At 44.8% G+C, this 7,107-nt stretch overlaps 1 long non-coding RNA gene across 1 annotated transcript; it reads left to right on the top strand.

The window, feature by feature from the left end:
- Nucleotides 1-2,326: 2,326 nt before the first annotated feature.
- Nucleotides 2,327-6,797, top strand: LOC113897306. Its single transcript, XR_003512321.1, has 3 exons — nucleotides 2,327-2,734; nucleotides 3,970-4,077; nucleotides 6,616-6,797. It is a non-coding gene; the product is annotated as an uncharacterized LOC113897306 (long non-coding RNA).
- Nucleotides 6,798-7,107: the final 310 nt, after the last annotated feature.

Genomic DNA, 7,107 nt, shown 5'->3' with positions numbered 1-7,107 from the left:
ATCATGAACTCCTTATTGCCAAATACAGACTTAAATTGAAGAAAGTAGGGGAAACCACTAGACCATTCAGGTATGACCTAAATCAAATCCCTAACGATTATACAGTGGAAGTGAGAAATAGATTTAAGGGACTAGATCTGATAGACAGAGTGCCTAATGAACTATGGATGGAGGTTCATGACATTGTATAGGAGACAGGAATCAAGATCATCCCCAAGAAAAATAAATGCAAAAAAGCAAACTGGCTGTCTGAGGAGGCCTTACAAATAGCTGTGAAAAGAAGAGAAGCCAAAAGCAAAGGAGAAAAGGAAAGATATACACATTTCAATGCAGAGTTCCAAAGAATAGCAAGGAGAGATAAGAACGCCTTCTTCAGTGATCAATGCAAAGAAATGGAGGGAAACAATAGAATGGAAAACATAGAGATTGCTTCAAGAAAATTAGAGATACCAAGGGAACATTTCATGTAAAGATGGGCTCATTAAAGACAGAAATGGTATGGACCTAACAGAAGCAGAAGATATAAAGAAGAAGTGGCAAGAATACACAGAAGAACTGTATAAAAAAGATCTTCACAACCCAGATAATCATGATGGTGTGATCACTCACTAGAGCCAGACATCCTGGAATGTGAAGTCAAGTGGGCCTTAGGAAGCATCACTACAAACAAAGCTAGTGGAGGTGATGAAATTCCAGTTGAGCTAATTCAAATCCTGAAAGATGATGCTGTGAAAGTGCTGCACTCAATATGCCAGCAAATTTGGAAAACTCAGCAGTGGCCACAGGACTGGAAAATGTCAGTTTTCATTCCAATCCCAAAGAAAAGCAATGCCAAAGAATGCTCAAACTACTGCACAATTGCACTCATCTCACATGCTAGTAAAGTAATGCTCAAAATTCTCCAAGCCAGGCTTCAGCATACATGAACCGTGAACTTCCTGATGTTCAAGCTGGTTTTAGAAAAGGCAGAGGAACCAGAGATCAAATTGCCAGCATCCACTGGATCATGGAAAAAGCAAGAGAGTTCCAGAAAAACATCTATTTCTGCTTTACTGACTATGCCAAAGCCTTTGACTGTGTGGATCACAATGAACTGTGGAAAATTCTGAAAGAGATGGGAATACCAGACCACCTGACCTACCTCTTGAGAAATCTGTATGCGGGTCAGGAAGCAACAGTTAGAACTGGACATGGAACAATAGACTGGTTCCAAATAGGAAAAGGAGTGCGTCAAGGCTGTACATTGTCACCCTGCTTATTTAACTTATATGCAGAGTACATCATGAGAAACACTGGGCTGGAAGAAGCACAAGCTGGAATCAAGATTGCCAGGAGAAATATGAATAACCTCAGATATGCAGATGACACCACCCTTATGGCAGAGAGTGAAAAAGTTGGCTTAAAGCTCAACATTCAGAAAACTAACATCATGGCATCCGGTCCCATCACTTCATGGCAAATAGATGGGTAAACAATGGATACAGTGACAGACTTTATTTTGGGTGGGGGAGCTCCAAAATCACTGCAGATAGTGAATGCAGCCTTGAAATTAAAAGACACTTAATCCTTGGAAGAAAAGTTATGACCAATCTAAACAGCATATTACAAAGCAGAGACATTACTTTGCCAACAAAGGTCTGGCTAGTCAAAGCTATAGTTTTTCCAGTGGTCACGTATGGATGTGAGAGTTGGACTATAAAGAAAGCTGAGCACCGAAGAATTGATGCTTTTGAACTGTGGTGTTGGAAAAGACTCTTGAGAGTCCCTTGGACTGCAAGGAGATCCAACCAGTCCGTCCTAAAGAAGATCAGTCCTGGATGTTCATTGGAAGGACTGATGTTGAAGCTGAAACTCCAATACTTTGGCCACCTGATGCGAAGAATTGACTCATTTGAAAAGGCCCTGATGTTGGGAAAGATTGAGGGCAGGAAGAGAAGGGGATGACAGAAGATGAGATGGTTGGATGGCATCACTGACTCAATGAACATGAGTTTGGTGTTCAACTCCGGGAGTTGGTGATGGACAGGAAGGCCTGGCATGCTGCAGCCATGGGGTCTCACAGAGTTGGACAGGACCAAGTGACTGAACTGAACTGAACTGAACTGAGTCAGAGATATCATATAAAGGCTCCTATTGAATCTGAGCTAATTCTGGGAGATAGTTAAGGACAGAGCAGCCTGGTGTACTATAGTTCATGAAGTCACAGGGTGGGACACGAACCCATGGACTGTAGCCCCCCAGGCTCCTCTGTCCATGGGATTCTCCAGGCAAGAATACTAGAATGGGTGGCCATTCCCTTCTCCAAGTGATCTTCCCAACCCAGGGATTGAACCCTGGTCTCCCACATTGCAAGCAGATTCTTTACCATCTGAGCCACCAGGGAAACCCCAACACTCACTCTGGGACACAGTGGAGGTCAGAGGAGTTTGGCATGCTACGGTCCATGAGGTCGCAAAGATTTAGCCACTGAAAAACAAACATCATTTTGGAAATCAAGCCAGACACTTTTAAGGTAGCTTCCAGATTTAAACTCTGTGACTTGATTCATACTCAGAAGAAATCATCAGCCAATTAGTACAATGGCTAACTGTTGCTTTTGACACTCTCTCACTTCCCTTTTCTGACTCCTTTTATCCGTCTCCAGGAACTTCCATCCCATCCCCTTGCTGCTGTCATGACACCCACTGGATTCTCAGCGGGGTCGGCTCTCTAGATATCATGTCCCTACTGCAAAGTAAGTCCTCTTCCTCCCCATCAAAATGTTCAGGCTCTGACACACAGCCTCCTATTGACAAGCAGGGAAAATGTAAACTGACATCGTGAACAGCCGAATTTGAGAAACTGAGTCCTATTGGAGGAGCTATAAACTTATTTATAACCAGTCTGTATCATACATTCTGAATCATTTTTCATTTATTAGCTTCTGTGTTCACTCTTAAATGTGCTTTGGTTAATTTGGTCTCCTTTCATCAGAGAGTTAGCATTTGCAGGCAGGAATGCTATGATGTAATCTTCTGAATCCTGCACAAAAACCTTGTATTTCAGTTATAGGGCTATTGGATTAAAATCAAGGCAAGTCCTTTTCATGAACTAGCTTGTCCACTTGTTCACAATGCCTGCCATCCACACCCCAGGCCCTGATATAGCTAGGGAGTATGGCGAAGGGGCTTTCCAGGTGGCTCTGCAGTAAAGAATCCACCTGCCAATGCAGAAGACACAGGTTTGATCCCTGGACTGGGAAGATCCCCTGGAGAGGAAATGGCAACCAACTCCAGTATTCTGGCCTGGGAAATCTCATGGACAGAGGAGCCTGGCGGGTCACAGTCCTGCTGCTGCTGCTGCTGTTAAGTCGCTTCAGTCGTGTCCGACCCTGTGCGACCCCATAGATGGCAGCCCACCAGGCTCTCCTGTCCCTGGGATTCTCCAGGCAAGAACATTGGAGTGGGTCACAGTCCATGGAGTCACAAAAGAGTCAGACACGACTTAGCAACTAAACAACAAGAACAATGAAGGGGAGGAGAATAGGGCCCCTGCTCCCTGAAAAGAAGTGGGATGGAAAAATGCCTACTCAGTGCTGGGCACTGTGCTTGACATGCTCCATCCTTGTAACACTCGATGCTTGGACAACCCCATCAGGCAGGGATGGTTCATTTCCTTTTAGTCGGAAAACAAACAAAAAACTGGAGCCCAGAAAAGATTGCCCAGAGAATGAGAGCCAAAGCTCAAACCCAGGTCCCTCTGGCTCCATGTTGTCCTTAAACAAACAAAATATGATTACTAAGCAAATTTGTTTTCAATGAGGACACATTATTTTTTTTTCCTTTCTGGAGCCCAGGGAATGAAAGGATCATTTTTTTCAAACCTGTGACTGGGGCCAAAGAATAGAGCAAAAACTGCTTAGGTTAGTCCTGGGGGGATATTAAGATGGAATTCAGTAATCCACAGACAGAAGCGTTTGTGTCTTACCAGGTGGAACTCCATGAGCTACCGTGAGCCGCTCAGCACCTCAGAGGAACCTAGGATCAATTGGGTTCTGGCCCAGCTTGCGGAGAGCCACGGCTTGCCCGCCATCTAGTGGTGAGTCGGAAGCCTCGCTGTAGGGCTCAAAAAAGAAGGATCTGGGGTCAAAATGCCTTCGTGATCCTTAAAGACCTCAGTCAGAGTTCCCTGTAACAGGTGGGTCCAGAGCGCATCCCAGCGGCCCCAGAGAAATTCATCTGCTGTTCATTTGCCATCAGAAGCGTGTTCCAGAACTCAGTGGCCTCTCTCAACTCACACCTTCACTTTCAGGCTTTCTGGAAAGTACTTTGAATTTGCTTCCCTCCCTTGTATTTCCATTCATGTTAGTCACACAGAGAGGGGGAAAAAAAACAACACACCTCAGTTAATCTAGTTCTTCAGCTACACACATACCACCACCACCACCACTTATTGGCAGGGCCACTAATCAGAGAGCCTCTCCATGGGAAGTCTTCCTAAACACAAGATCCAGGTGGGGAGAATGCAGCAGCTTGGGGAGGCAAAAGAATGAGGATCACCAAGGAAGAAAAAGTTGGCTTAAAACTCAACATTCAGAAAACTAAGATCATGGCATCTGGTCCCATCACCTCATGGCAAATAGATGGGGAAACAATGGATATGGTGACAGACTTTATTTTTGAGAGGGCTCCAAAATCACTGAAGATGGTGAATGCAGCCATGAAATTAAAAGACACTTGCTCCTTGGAAGAAAAGCTATGACCAAACTAGGCAGCATATTAAAAAGCAGAGACATTACTTTGCCAACAAAGGTCTGTCTAGTCAATGCTGTGGTTATTCCAGTAGTCATATATGGATGTGAGAGTTGGACTATAAAGAAAGGTGAGTGCCGAACAATTGATGCTTTTGAACTCTAGCGTTGGAGAAGACTCTTGAGAGTCCTGTGGACTGCAAGGAGATCCAACCAGTCAATCCTAAAGGAAATCAGTCCTGAATATTCATTGGAAGGACTGATGCTGAAGCTGAAACTCCAATATTTGGCCACCTGATGTGAAGAACTGACTCCTTGAAAAAGACCCTGATGCTGGGAAAGATTGAAGTCAGGAGGAGAAGGGGATGACAGAGGATGAGATGGTTGGATGGCATCACTGACTTGATGGACCTGAGTTTGAGCAAGCTCTGGGAGCTGGTGATGGACAGGGAAGCTTGTGTGCTGCAGTCCATGGGGTCAAAAAGAGTGGACATGACTGAGAAACTGAACTGAACTGAGGAAGAAAATGCCGTTCTTGAAAAGGAACCCCCATTAACAGAGCCCTGGGAACAGGGGCATCCTCAGCACGACTGAGTGACTTCCCTTTCACTTTTCACTTTCATGCATCGGAGAAGGAAATGGCAACCCACTCCAGTGTTCTTGCCTGGAGAATCCCAGGGACGGGGGAGCCTGGTGGGCTTCCGTCTATGGGGTCGCACAGAGTCGGACACGACTGAAGCGACTTAGCAGCAGCAGCAGACACTCAGGTCACCAGGCTCCCTTCAGAGCCTCCCTCTGCCCCTCTGCCCCTTCTCCTTGCCTGGTACCCAGTCCCCCTTCCAACAGTGTAGGCGGTTGTGCAGAGCCTGGATGTGGACAACTCCAGACTGGCAGTTTCAATGGTCCAGAGATGCAGGCTTAACCTTGGTGTCAGAGGTGATGGAGAGGCATCCCAGAATATTTTCTCTGAGTATCACTGGCTGATGAAGAGTTCTCCAAGCTCATGCTGACTTTTGTACTTGATTCACCCTGTTTAGTCATTCCTTATATACGTGAATGAATAATGTTACATGTTCTGTCAATGCACATTGTTCTTTTAAGATTGTTTTTTGATGTGGACTGTTTTAACGTATTTATTGAATTTGTTACAATATTGTTTCTGTTGTTTATGTTCTGGTTTTTTGGCCCAGGAGCATGTGGGATCTTAGCTCCTTGATCAGGGATCAAACTCACATCCCCTGCATTGTAAGGTGAAGTCTTTAACCACTGAACCACCGGGAAAGTCCTGTATATAGTTTTAATTTTAAAATATATGTCCAGGTTAGATCTTGTGGTTGGCACAATAATCCCTCCCTCCAAAAATACCCACATCTTTTATCCCCAAAACCTGTGAATATATTACCTTTCCGAACCAAAGAGACTTTACAGAGGTGATTAAGGTTAAGGACATTGAGATGGTGAGAGTGTCTTGGATTATCCAGGTGGGCCCTATCTAAACACATTACTTCTTTAAAAACAGAGAACCTTTCCAGGCTATGATCAGAGAGAGAGAGAGAGAGATGACAACAGGACAAGGGTCTGGGAGAAATGTGACATTACTGGCTTTGAACATGGAGAAAGGGGTCCATACCCAAACCAAGGAATGTGGGCAGCCTGTAGAAGCTGCCTGGCTTCCCTGGTGGCTCTGACAGTAAAGAAACTGTCTGCAATGCAGGAAACCCAAGTTGAATCCCTGGGTCAGGAATATCCTCTGGAGAAGGAAATGGCAACCCACTGCAGTATTCTTGTCTGGGAAATCCCACAGACAGAGGAGCCTGGCAGGCTACGGTCCATGGGGTCCCAAAGAGACAGACGTGACTTTTCTGTTGAACACTTTCACTTTCTAGATGCTGAGAAAGGCAAGGAAAAGAATTTTCCCTAGAGCCTGCAGACAAGAATGCAGCCTGTGGAGTTTAGCCCAGCGAGGACCATGTCAGACTTCTGCACAACTGTAAGATAATTTGCATGGTTTTAAGCCACTAACTTTGTGGGGACTTGTTAGAGGAGCAATAAAACTCATACAAACTTTTTTAGGTTTTGAGATCTCAAAGTCTCATTCAGCATCAAAGCAAGGACTGCCTTCCTTTGATGTTGCCTGTAAAGACATTGCTCTGATCAGAACTGTATTTTTTTTGGAGTTTTGTTTCAGGACCTAGGGAAAAGGTGCCATTTCTGTCAATAGACTATTTTATTACTTGGAAACCATAAGATCAACTCTATCACACAAAGTGAGCTTCTGATGAATGTTGTTAGACTCGTCAAGGAGTTCTGAATTAAGGCGCTCTTGGGGATGGTTTCTGTGCCCCTCATCATTGACTAGGACACACTCTAGAAATAGA

Source organism: Bos indicus x Bos taurus, chromosome 8, assembly GCF_003369695.1.
Source record: "Bos indicus x Bos taurus breed Angus x Brahman F1 hybrid chromosome 8, Bos_hybrid_MaternalHap_v2.0, whole genome shotgun sequence".
Lineage (NCBI taxonomy): Eukaryota > Metazoa > Chordata > Mammalia > Artiodactyla > Bovidae > Bos > Bos indicus x Bos taurus.
Note: the sequence above shows the minus strand (reverse complement) of the source record. Positions and strands in the feature narration are given on the sequence as shown.